Source organism: Dasypus novemcinctus, chromosome 9 (assembly GCF_030445035.2).
Source record: "Dasypus novemcinctus isolate mDasNov1 chromosome 9, mDasNov1.1.hap2, whole genome shotgun sequence".
Taxonomy (NCBI): Eukaryota; Metazoa; Chordata; class Mammalia; order Cingulata; family Dasypodidae; genus Dasypus; species Dasypus novemcinctus.
In genome coordinates this window covers 64,092,296-64,105,918 of record NC_080681.1, presented here as the reverse complement: position 1 = coordinate 64,105,918, position 13,623 = coordinate 64,092,296, and the positions used below count along the sequence as shown (strand labels likewise).

Here is a 13,623-nt window from a genome sequence, read left to right as displayed (position 1 = left end):
CCGAAAATGCCCCCACATCACATCTCTTCCTCCCACTCCCTACCCCCAGCAGCCACCATGGCCACTTTCTCCACACCAATGCCACATTTTCTTCGATTACTAATCACGATAGTTCATGAATAGAATATCAGTAAGTCCACTCTAATCCATACTCTATTCCTCCATCCTGTGGACCTTAGAATGGTTGTGTCCACTCCACATCTATATCAAGGGGGGCTTAGATTCCATATGGATGCTGGATGCAATTCTCCTGCTTTCAGTTGTAAGCACTCTTGGCTCCCTGGTATGGTGGTTGACCTTCTTCACCTCCATGTTAGCTGAGTGGGGTAAGTCCAATACCAGAGTGTAGGAGTGTGCAAGTCTGTTGAGGCTCAGGGCCTGGCTATCACATGGTCAGTCCAGAGATTCAGGTCCCCTGGGTATACATTAAACCCCAGCATGAACTACAGTTCCAGTAAAAGTAACAAGAGAGACTTGTGGACAAAGATCACATCTAAGTCTAGCTCCATCACACAGGAGCACAAACTCCAACGTAGGGCCAACTGACATGGCACTGAATTCCATCTGCCATGACCATAGAACCTGTGGGTCTCTGTAGCCCTCAGAAGAACCAATACCTGGGGTTGTATCTACTTTATCTGTCTCTGGGACTCTGCTCAGGTGTGCATAAGGGCAACCCTTCTGACAAACTCCTGGCTCTTTTTGGAGACTCATAGCCATATAAACTCATTTGTCCTTTCCATTTCCCCCTTTTATTCAGGTCAAAAAGCATTTTTAACTCCTGGTATTATATATAGATTGAGATATTCTGCTGATCCGAGTTGACCCTTTTATTCAGGGTCATTTTCTAGTTACATCATCAGCTGGTACTTGGTAGTAACTCCTTGGCACCAGGGAGGCTCATCCTCAGGAGTCATGCCCCATGCTGGGGGGAAGGCAATGCATTTACATGCTGAGTTTGGCTTCAAGACTGGCCACATTTAAGCAACACAGAGGCTCTCAGGAGGTAACTCTTAGGCACCCTGCAGCTCTAGGCCTTGTTCTTATTTCAGGTTCTTATTTCACAAGCATAGTCATTAGTATCAAGGGCTCATTGTTGGACTGTCCTTCTTTTTTGTTCTTTGCCATTGCACTTGGGGGATTGTTGCTACTCCTTTAGGGACTGTGATAGAGCTCCCCTGGCTAGGAACTCAGCACTCCCTCAGTTGTTGTTTTTACTTGTAACCAATTAATTAATGTATCCAAATAATAATAATTAATGTATCCAAACATTTTTATGTACCCTGGATATATGCCCTGGAGAACTCCCTGCCAACCATGTGTCCCCTGTCAATAACATCCCACACCAGTATTCCTTCCCTGCCATTGTTGAACCTCTCTGTGATCCAAAACTTTTACGAAAGTGAAGCCTAATATATTGCCATGTTCCATTAATAGTAAAATGGAATATAGCAATGATTTTAAAGGTTAGATATAGAATACATATTAATTTAGAAAAATTAAGATAAAAATAAATTGGGATATCAAAAATTTAAAAATGCAAAAACTTTGTTTTAGATATTTTGCCTTCCATCACTGCAATAAGTGTTGTCCTGTATGCAAATTGGCAAGGCTACTACTTCTGTCTTTTCCTCAGTGTCTACGTCCTATCTTTTTCTTTTTTTCCCTAATTATGAAGCTTGTCTGCACAAAAGTTTTAGATCACAGTAATTCATATATACAATATACAGTACTCCCACATATCCAACATAAAACACTTTTCCCTTCCACAGCAATAATTTTTTTACATATTCATACTATATTTACTGAAACTGATGTAGATATTGAGACAATAGCTTTCAAACAAGGTAACATTTGGGTTTACATTGTGGTTTATATTTCATACTATATAGTTTTCTAAATTTTAGTTACCTTATGTTTTACATTATGATTTACATTTTAGCCTATCAGCCCCTATATATTTTTGGCGTAATTTAACATGTCTTATATCCATCCTTGCGTAATCTTGTGGAACACTTCTATTGCCCACACAGTTACATTGGTTCCATCTGTTCAATACTTCTTTCTCCCGCCCCTTAGGGCCCACAGTGACAGTCAATCTTCATTCCTTGAAGGGCCATGTTCAGAGATACCTGCAACAGTGTTGAGGGCTTGGCATGCTCAACTGCCCTAACGCACTGGGAGCTACCATTTCTCTCGAGAGATATAATTCCCTTTATTTGAGAACATCAGTCCTCCCCAGCATGTGGGTATACCTTCATGCTCATTATATGGGTCTCTATCCAATGATATAACCCACTATGGCAAAATGAGCATTGACATACTCCCTAGGAGCCTGTCCTGCATTGGATTATCCCCTTTAAGCATCTTACACAGGTAACCTTCCTCATTACATTTTAAAAAAAGTTTTCTCAGCATTATACTCTCAACCAAATACCTGACAATCTCCTATGCTCATATGTTGCTCCACCTTCCCCCCAATTTCTTGGGCAATATTACCCATCATCCCATCCCTAGCCCCCTCAAGCCCACAAAGCCCCACCCAAAGGTAACCCTATTCCCCCATTTTATCCCTTCCTTGTACAAATACCTCCAGCTTACCATAGATTTCACCCTTGTGGTGTCAGCTTACATCCTTCCTATACCCCCCCCCCCCCAATTTCCTTTAAGCCTATCATCCAGTCTCTAGCTCTCTGAGGCAGCTTGGTTTACTTATTTCATATCATTGAGGTCATGTAGTATTTGTCCTTCAATGCCTGGGTTGCTTTACTCAACATAAGGTTCTCAAGATTCATCCATGTTATCAAATGTGTTTGTAGTGTATTCGTTCTTAAAGCTGAGTAGTGTTCCATTATATGTATATACCACATTTTATTTATCCATTCATCTGTTAATGGGCATTTGGGTTGATTCCAACTTTTGGCAATAGTGAACAATGCTGCTACGAACATTGGTGTGCATATATCGGTTTGTGTCCTTGTTTTCAGTTTTATTGGGTATATACCCAGCAGTGGAATTGCTGGGTCATATGGCAAATCTATGGTTAGTTTTTTGAGAAACCACCAAACTGTCCTCCAGAATGGCTGGATCCTTCTACAGTCCCACCAGCAGTGGATGAGTGTTCCCATTCCTCCACATCCTCTCCAGCATTTGTAGTCTTCTGTTTTTTTCATAGCTGCCCAATCTTATGGGAGTAAGATGGTATCTCATTGTAGTTTTGATTTGCATTTTCCTGATAGCTAGAGATTTGGAGCATTTTTTCATGTACTTTTTAGCCATTTGTATTTCTTCTTTGGAGAAGTGTCTGTTTAAATCTTTTTCCCATTTTTTAAAATGGGCTGTTTGTCTTTTTATTTTCAAGATATAAGAGTTTTTATATATGCAGGATATAAGTCTCCTATCAGATATATGGTTACCAAATATTTTCTCCCATTGTGTAGGCTCTCTTTTCGCTTTCTTGACAAACTCCTTTGAGGTGCAGAAGGCTTTAATTTTGGGGAAGTCCCATTTATCTATTTGTTCTTTTGCTGCTCGTGCTTTTGGCATGAAGTTCATGAAACCATTTCCTATTACAAGGTCTTGTAGATGCTTCCCTATACTGCTTTCCAAAGTCTTTATGGTCTTGGCTTTTATGTTTAGGTCTTTGATCCACCTTGAGTTGATTTTTGTATAACGTGTGAGATGGTAATCCTCTTTCATTCTTTTACATATGGATATCCAGTTCTCCAGGCACCATTTGTTGAAGAGGCCATTCTCTCCCATTTGAGAGGGTTTGGTGGCTTTATCGAATATTATATGACTATGTATATGAGGATCTATATTAGAATTCTCAATTCGGTTCCATTGGTCTGTGTGTCCCTCCTTGTGCCAATACCATGCTGTTTTCACTACTGTAACTTTGTAGTATGTTTTGAAGTCAGGTAGTATAATACCTCCAATTTTGGTTTTTTTTTTTTCAATATGTCTTTGGCTATTCGGGACCTCTTTCCTTTCCAAATAAATTTCATAGCTAGCTTTTCTAGTTCCTTAAAGAATGCTGTGTTGATTTTTATTGGATTACCTTGAATGTGTAAATCAGTTTTGGCAGGATAGACATCTTAATAATATTTAGTCTTCCTATCCATGAACAGGGAATATTCTTTCATTTATTTAGGTCTTCTTGGATTTCCTTGCACAGTGTTGTGTAGTTCTCTGTGTATAAGTTTTTTACATCTTTAGTTATATTTATTCCTAGGTATTTGATTTTTTTATTGACTATTGTAAATGGCATTTGTTTCTTGATTTCCTTCTGAGCTTTCTCATTATTTGTGTACAGAGATGCTACTGATTTTTGCGCATTGATCTTATAACCTGCGACTTTACTAAACTCATTTATGAGTTCTAGAAGCTTTGTTGTAGACTTCTCAGGGTTTTCTATGTATAGGATCATGTCATCTGCAAATAATGAAATTTTGACTTCTTTCTTTCCAATTTGAATGCCTTTTATATCTGGTTCTTGTCTCAGTGCTCGAGCAAGTACTTCGAAGACAATGTTAAATATAAGAGGTGATAGTGGGCATCCTTGTCTTGTGCCCGATCTTAGAGGGAAAGATTTTAGGATTTCACCATTGTAAACGATGTTGGCTGTGGGTTTTTCATATACACTCTTTATCATGTTCAGAAAATTTCCTTGTATTCTGATCTTTTGTAGTGTTTTTATCAAGAAAGGGTGCTGTATTTTGTCAAATGCTTTTTCTGCATCTAGAGATACAATCACGTGATTTTTTTCCTTCAATCTGTTTATATGGTCTATTACATTGATTGATTTTCTTAAGTTGAACCATCCTTGCATACCCAGAATGAATCCCACTTGGTCATGGTGTATAAAGATTTATTATCTTTATGGTACTGAATATAGCTTTTCAAGAACATATGTTCTCGCCTTTTCTGTCCTGTAGTCTACCAAAGTTTCCTTGGTTCAGATTATCAATAGATATTTCACCTTTTGTCGCTAATGTACATGAGATATTTTATTCATTTTGTCATCAAATTAGTTGTGTTTTTTTGCATATATAAAAGCTATTTTCCATATGTTGATATAATAGCCCATTGTTTTTAATAGTTTTTCGGTTGTTTACTTGGGTTTTCCAGGCAATTCTCTCACATTATCTACAAATAGTGATGCTTTTTAACTTCTTAGTACCAATGTTTATACCTTTAATTTCTTTCTTTTTATTGCACTGACTTTTGAAAAAAATTTTCTAGATATTTTATTCTTGGAGTTGCTATTTTAAGTGGAATAGTTTTTTTAAAAAGATTTATTTATTTATTCCCTCCCCTGCCCATTGTTTGTTCTTGCTGTCTATTCTCTCTGTCTGTTGTGTGCTCTCTGCATCTGCTCATCTTCTTTTAGGCGGCACCAGAAACGGAAACTGGGACCTCCCAAATGGGAGGTAGGTGCCCAGTCACTTGAGCCACATCTGTTTCCTGCTTGTTGTGTCTCTCATTGTGTCTCCTGCTTGTTGTGTTTCCTCATTGTGTCACCTTGTTGCATCAGCTCACTGTATTGCTCATCTTCTTTAGGGACCTTCTATGTGGTAGGCAGGCACCCAACTTCATGAGCCTCATCTACTCCCTATTGCACTGACTTTTAACTTCAGAATACTTAAAAATAATGATGTAATGGCTCTTTCCACTTTAGTGGAAATTCCTTTAATGATCTATCTTTAAACATGGCTTGAAGGCAAATATAGATGTATTTTATCTTGTTAAGGAAGTAGCCTTCTAGTCCTACAATTGAGTTAATTTTTTAAAAAATCAAGAATGATTGTTGAAGTTTTCAATTGTCTTTTCAGTGTCTTTAAAGATAATTCCATGTTATCTTTTTACTCTTTAGATATTTTCATATATTACTTACCTGAATAAATTTACTAATGTTGAATTATTCTTGCATTCTTGGAGTCTGGATTTGTAAGTAAGATTGGTACACAGTTTTTTTCCTGCACAGACTGCATCAGGTTTTGTTATCAAAGCTATTTGCTCTATAAAATTAACTGGAGGTTGTAGTGGATTGAATTGTGTCCCACAAAATTGTGAGAAAATACTTTTTGTTTTAAGCCACCAACTTTGTAGTACTTTATTTTAGTAGCTCTAGGAAACCAATACAGATTTGATTGCATTGAAAAAATTGCTGATAGAAAAATGCATGGGAAGGGCAACCTACTAAGGACTCAGAAGGAAGTGAGCAGGATTGTAGAGATAACCATCATCCTATCATTTTAGCAAATATATATATTTCCATGAAAAAATATTGGTAGAAAGATGAATGTTAAAGTGCTTCTGGTGAGGCCTTAGAATGAAATGTAGAGCATGTTATTGGACACTGGGAAAGACTATCCTTGCTACAAAGTGATAAAAAAAGTGGTTCACTTGTTCTATTCTTGGGTGGAAACTAAAACTTGCAAGCAATGAACTTGTATATTTAGCTGAGGTATTTCCAAGCAAAAGGTAGAAGGCGCAGGTTTAGTTTATCCTTGATGCTTATAGTAAAATACAGAAGGAAAGAAATAAATTGATAAATGAACTGTTGAGCAAAAAAGAGCCAGCACTTGGCAATTTGGAAAATTTTCAACTTTTCCAGATGATAAGGATGAAAAAAGCACACTCTTTCACTAGAGAAATTAAATGTGTAACTCATAGATCAATCAACTATCTCAGCAGAATACAGGATAATCCAGGGGTTATCCAGTAAAGAACTGTAGAGAACCCTGTTATCTGATAGTCTAAACCCACATGAATTGCATGGAAGACTGAAAAAGTTTCTGAGGCTGTTATGACAGCAGAAACATTGCCACCCTGTTTGAAAGGACGAGAAAATGGATAAAATGAAGGAAGGCTGTCAGACTTCCAAATTTCTACAGGAAATTGAGCTACTCCACTGAAAACATGTGTTGTCCTACAAGAAAAGGGAAACATGATTCCGAGGACAACCACTGATGCAGGGGCAGAGACTGAAGGGTGGGCTGTCATGCTGTTACAGGTCTGGTGGGTGGGAACAAGGCCACTGCAGACCCACCAGGTGGAACATCAGGTCACAGATGATTATACTCAGGACTTGAAAGTTAAAACTTAATAGAATTTTCCCTGCTGTGTTTCAGACTTTCTTGGGACCAGTGATCTCTGATCTTTTTTTTTCCTTGCAATTTTCACTTTTTAGAACAGGATTTTTTATCCCCTATCTGTCCCATCATCATATTTTGAAAGCAGATAACATATTTCCTTGGTCCACAGTTCCACATAAGGAGAAGAATTTTCACTCAGAACATACCACATTCAGAATCTCATCTGTGCCTGATTTAGATGACTTAGAAGATAGTATTTGGAACTTTAAGAGTTGATAATGTTTAGGTGATATAGTGAATTTAAGAGATGATGTTGGAAAGGATTAAGAATCAGGGGGATGTTGGATTGGGGTGAAAGTAATATGCACATGAGAAGGACTTGAATTTTCCGTGAGGCTAGAGGGTGGATTGTAGTGGGTTGAATTGCATCCCCTGAAAAGATACGTTGAAGTCCTCATCCTGGTCCCTGTGATTATGACCTTATTTGGAAATAGGTTATTTGAAGATTTAATAAATTAAGATTCTTGATGTGAAATTATACTGGAATAGGATGCATACTAAATCTAATGACTGACATCCTTATAAGAAGAGGAGAGATATACAGAGAAGAGGGCATCTGCCAGCCAAGGAAGGCCAAGGATTGCTGAGAACCACCAGAAGCAGGAAAATGCAAGGAGGATTCTCCCCTAGAACCTTCAGTGGGAGTATTGCCCTTCTAACACATTGATTTCAGGCGTCTAGCCTCCAGAACAGTGAGAGAATAAATTTATATTGGTTTAAGCCATCACGTTTCTGGTAATTTGTAACAGAATCCTAGGAAACTAATACAGAAATATTAATCTTGTTAAGCTTATGAATAGTTTAAGTGTCATAAGAATTATTCACTTTAAATATTTAGTAAAATTTCCATGGGATAATTATATTGACCTAGTAATTCTTTTATAGAGGAGGTGTGTAGCAGTTTGAAATTATTGATGAATTCCAAAAAGAAATACTGGATTATGTTTGTAAACTGGTCTTTTCCTCTGGGCATATGAGAATATATTGGATTCAGAATATATTGTGTCAGGAGGGCATTGAGTGCCCTCCCCTTGGTGGGTGGTGACTAGAAGATAAAAGGCATGGCATAGGACAGAGTTGAGGGCTTTTAATGTTGGAGTTTTGATGTTGGAGTTTGATGCTGAAGCTTGAGCCCCAGGGAGAGAGACCCAGCCATTTGCCTGGTAGTCTACAGATGACCTGGTGAAGAAAACAGAGGAGCTGAGCCCAGAGGAACCCAGGAAGTCTGAACCCTTGCAGACATTGACAGCCATCTTGCTCCAACATGTGAAAATAGACTTTGGTGAGGGAAGTAACTTGTGCTTTATGGCCTGGTATTTGTCAGCTCCTATCCCAAATAAACATCCTTTATAAAAACCACCAATTTCTTGTATTTTGCACCAGCATCCCTTTGGCTGACTAATACAAGGGGATTGTGAATTTTCTCAATTTCTTCTCTTTGGATCCCCTAGAGTCTGTTTGGATTACTTGTGTTTTCCATGAAAAGTATCCATTTCACTCAGGTTGTTTTCAAATGTATTTTCTTACAATAGAGTATGCTTTCTCAATGGAGACAGTATCACCATCAAGGGAGAACAAATTATTCTGGATTGAAGGGAGGCAACAAAAATCTTTGATTTTATATTGTGACCCTTCAAATCTTCATCTTCCTGACAAAAATCTTATTTTTTGATTTAAGGTTTTCTCTTAGGGGGAACAAAAATGCAAAATAGTTGAGAAGCATTATAGTAAAGCAGTCTCTTATGATCAGAGAAATGCTATTCTTTTGTTATTTATATTTTGTGTACTTCCATCTCTTCTCTTTAATAGTTTATTATTTTAAATATTTTATTTTTTCAAAGAACCAGCTTTCGGAATTATGTATTAGTTCTAAAGAAACACTTTCATTTTCTAACTCATTTATTTCTTATTCTAAATGGCTTAATTCCTTTCTTCTGTTTTATTTCTGCTTATTTAAAAGCTATTTTTCTATTAATAACTTTTTCAGCTGTGTGCTTAATTCATCAATTATGTTAAAGCTGTATCACAGAATTATGAGTACTGTTTTCAGTTATCCTTGCTTTCTAGAAATCCCACAACTTTTGCTCACTAGAGTTAATTTCTTTCTAGTTTTATTGCATTGTGATTTATAATGTTGTCCATGATTCCTTCTTTGTGGAATTTACTGAAGTTTTCTTAATGGCTTACTATATGTTCATTTTTCATGAATATGATATTGACCCGTAAAAAGAACATATCATCTTTACTTTCGAGACAGAGTCTGATATATGCAGAATTAGACTATGTGACATGAATAAAAGTCTTTTTTTAAAAAATCTGTTTCTTGTCACACTTCCATCTCTCATAATTTCTGCTTTATACAAGTTTCTGGTATGCATTGATTTCTTATAAAATGTCCATAATTGTTATATCTTAATTATGGTTTTTGCTTTTTGCATTACAACATGCCCTTTTTTGTCTCACTTAATACTATTCCATCTTGCCTGATATTAAGTTCAAACTCTTGTTTTATCACTATTCCTTTGCATATGTGTGTGTGTTTAGGGGAGCATTATCCTGGTAAAACTTTGAACATTCTTTTATCTTCAACCAGTCTGAATCTTTATCAATGTGTATCTTCTATACAGTATAGAGTTTTATTAGTTAATCTAATGGAAAGGAACTTTCAAAAATAGCTTATTTGAACTATTTATTGGTTTATAGTTGTTTGATCTCAGTTCTTCAGATAATTATTGTTTCCTGTTATATCCATGTGTATATATAGACACATATATATGTAGATTGTATGTATATATATTTAAATGTGGTGGGTTTTCTTTGTTGTGCATGAGTATGTGTCTTTTTGTGTGCGTGTTTGGTTTCTCTGCTATTATGGAAGGTACACCTTAAGTTGTATGCTTGTTTTTTAGTGACTAACTTTATAATTAGATATTTATTAATTCTCAATCTTCTATTGTTGTAGAGAAAACTATTAGTTATGAGCAATAATGAAATTGGTATGCAGCCTTTTCTTACCCCTTGTGGTGGATTGGAACCACATGTATATCCCATAAAACATGTTCTTAATGTTAATCCATTCCTGTAGGTGTGAACCCATTTTAGGTAGGACCTTTTGACAAGGATGCTTCAAAGTAAGGATGGGATTTATTTCTATTACTGGAGTCCTTTATAGGAAAACGAAATTCACAAAAAGAATAAAAAAGACATAGGAAGCAAGAAGCTGAAACAGAACCTGGGAGAGAAGGAAGAGAGTAGGAGATGCTGCCAAGTGCCTTGTCATGTGAAAGAGGAGGCAGCTAGCCCAGAATGTGCTTTTTCCAATATTGTCTTCATTTCTGTGTTGTTTTGGTTGTTTTCTTCTTTTTAGCTGATTTATCTCAGCTGATTTCATCTTCCCCTTCTCTTCCGAATTTCTTCATTTGTGCTTCATGGTCTTCCTTAATGGACATGATAGACTGAATCATGAACCCCAATAAAAGACACATTTTATTTTTAATCCAAGTTCCATTGGGTCTGAACCCTTTTGCAAATAGTACCTATTGAAGATATCATTAGCTAAGGAGCAGCCAAAGTGAATTAGGGTGGGTCTTAATCCATGTTACCGGAGAATTTATAAAGGGGGGAAATTTGTATGCAGTCAGTAGAAACCAGAAACCAGAAGTCAGAAACCAGTAGAAACCAGTGAGGAGAGTGAGAACACCATGGGACAGAGGACTGCTCTTACCAAAGACCTACTGGCTCCAGGAGAAAGGATGGTCTGTCTGACACTATGATTTTGGCTTCTACCCTCCCAAATTCTGAGTAAATGAAATCCTGTTGTTAAGACAACTAGTGTGTGCTATTTGTCATAGCAGCCCTGGCAGACTAAGACAATATCTTATATTGCTTCATTAATAGAGCAGTAAATATGCATCATTTATTGTGGTAGTATAGCTTAATAAGTAAGAGCACAGACTCTGGAGAAAGACTGACCGAGTTTAATGCTTACTCTTCTTCTAACTAGCTGTGTGATCTTAAGCAAGTCATTTAACCTCTATGTGCCTTAGTTCTTTTAATCTGTATAGTGGGAATAGTAATAATATCTGACTCACAGAGTTGCTTTTAGAATCAATGGAATTAATATCTGTAAATTGGGTAGAATATTATCTGTCAAGAATAAATACTATGCAAATATTATCTATTTTTATTACATTTTTCTTATTCATTGCAGAATAGTCACATTTTTTGTTGGCTCAGTGGTAACATTTTTTCTCCCCTATTAGTAAGTTTGATGTTCTTTTAAAGAATTTTTCTTGTATTACTTTGTATCCACCCTGTGCCAGTTTCTTCTTTATCACCATTCACTGCTGTATGAAATATATTTCCTCTGGTCAAATTATTTGTAGAAATTCCCTGAAAGGGAGGCAGGCCCCAAGGTAGTTTTCTGTTCTGTACAACCAAAAAACTCTCACTTTCTGTGGTAGATTGTTATAGTATTGACCTTGACTGACACCTTCTTATATCTGATTTTGTGTTGCCTCTTCTCACATTGACTCTGGACTTAGCTATTTGGCTTCCTTTAGCCAATGGGAAAATAGCAATATGAAGTATGCAGTAGTCTGAAAAGGGCTTGAACATTGGGGCCTGCCCTCTTTCTCCCTGCTGGGAACTCTTCCACCCCATGTGGAAAAACTTGAGCTCGCTTCCTGGAAGATGAGAGAGCAAATGAAAAGAGGCCCCAGGTGTCCAGGCCATCCCTCTGAGGCCTACATACTTGAGTGATACCTGCTGACAACATACAGAGCAGACGTAAACATCCAGGCTGAGTCCATCCCTATTAGTCACTTCACAGAACTATAGGTAAAAAATGATAGGTTTTTGTTAAACATTATATTGCAATGGTTATGGATTCACCTTTTTTGTGTCCTCGAAAACAGATTACTTCCTATAATTACAGCTCCTCTGTGAGATTCCATGTTTAGCCCCATTTCCTCTGAGTCTCTGAAGTGAGTCAGGTCCAAGAGAGCTTCTGTCAACAGCTCTGTACTCCCCAATTTTTACAAACAAGGAACAGGGCTTCTACATTTCAGTGATTACCTCATCTTCAGGAATTATAATTTTGATCACCCTGAAATCTGCTACTGTGGTGCCTGAAAACACTCTGCCTATTCTCCTCAAATACTCACAGGCTTCTTCTGCTTTATTCATGCTTCTCATTCTCCAGTTTTTGAAAGATGTACCTTTTGTAGTTTAGGGTGAGCTCCTCCCTTTCAGGAACATGTTTTTGCATAACATAGTTCTCTGATATCTCCACTGCTGGTTCCCTTTGCCCCCTCCCTGGGCCCTTTCCATATGACTTCTCCTCAAACTTGGCTGCTTTTGGCAACCTTTACAAGCACTTTGGCATTTGTGTGGGCAAAATCAGTATAAGTTCACTGAAAATGGTATTTACCTCTTTTTATAAAAACTTATCTTTGTCAGTTTATATAATGTCTAGGAAGAGGTAGGAGGATGTTTAAATAGCTGACATCATTTTCATACTGGAGTCCATTTTGTTTTTCCAACAAAAGTACCTTGGGGCTATTTTTATGAAGATGAGCTAATAGCCTTGGGTGCCTTAGTAATCACTAATTCCTTTCAAAGTTCTAATCTATGGAGAGGGAGAGCATGCCAATCAAACTGGTACTTTTTTCCTAGATTGAATCACAGTTTAGGTTTCCATCCCACGCTCTTATTCTCAGGCCAGAGTCTCCTTATATTTAATAAGTCTGACTAATTAATCCTCACTGTAGTTCAGGAAGAAATTATATTGTCACCATTTTACAGTTGGAGACTGTGTCAGAGCCATGACTAGATTGCTGAATGCGTTGGCTTCTCTCCAGATGCTCATTGCTTAATATTACTAATTTTGACTTGGGGCTCAACTCAAGTTAATGAATAAGGTGGATTGCATAGAATTTAGAGCAACAAGACGACAAAATAACTCTTGAACACTTGGCAGCATCTTACCTTTGGAGAACTGGGCTCCAAGGACCAGTGTATGAAAATGTTTCCTTCAAAATCATAACGGGGAACGAGTTCAGAGTCCTGACATTGATAGCCTCTCAGGTATATGCCTTTCATTGTGCAGGTATATAAAGCTGGTTTGGGTTAATAGGTGAATGTGATTGCCAGTTTCTTTAAATCATTTGATTTAATTTGTCCTTTAATTCACAGTTCAGGTGGGATCTAATTCCTGACCTCTTCCCCTTTCAACTAGAGAAATGACTTCCACTGATGTAACTGGTATGTGCTTCTGTTGTGTAATACTTATCATATTGTACTGTCCCATTTGGGCTTTCATAGTTGCTTTTCCCACTAGGCTGGGAGCAACTTGGTTGCAGGACTGCATCCCAATCCTCTCCATGCCCACAGCACCTGGCACAGTGCATTGTGCCTACTACAAAATGAATGGACCACAAATATTTTTGGAAGTGAATTGAGA

General features: G+C 37.3%; 1 protein-coding gene across 1 annotated transcript in view; it reads left to right on the top strand.

Annotated features, from left to right (window-relative positions):
* PDE4B (phosphodiesterase 4B) overlaps positions 1 to 13,623 on the top strand; it is a 778,920-nt gene that overhangs the window by 59,025 nt on the left and 706,272 nt on the right. The gene's annotated exons all lie outside the window — the stretch shown is intronic.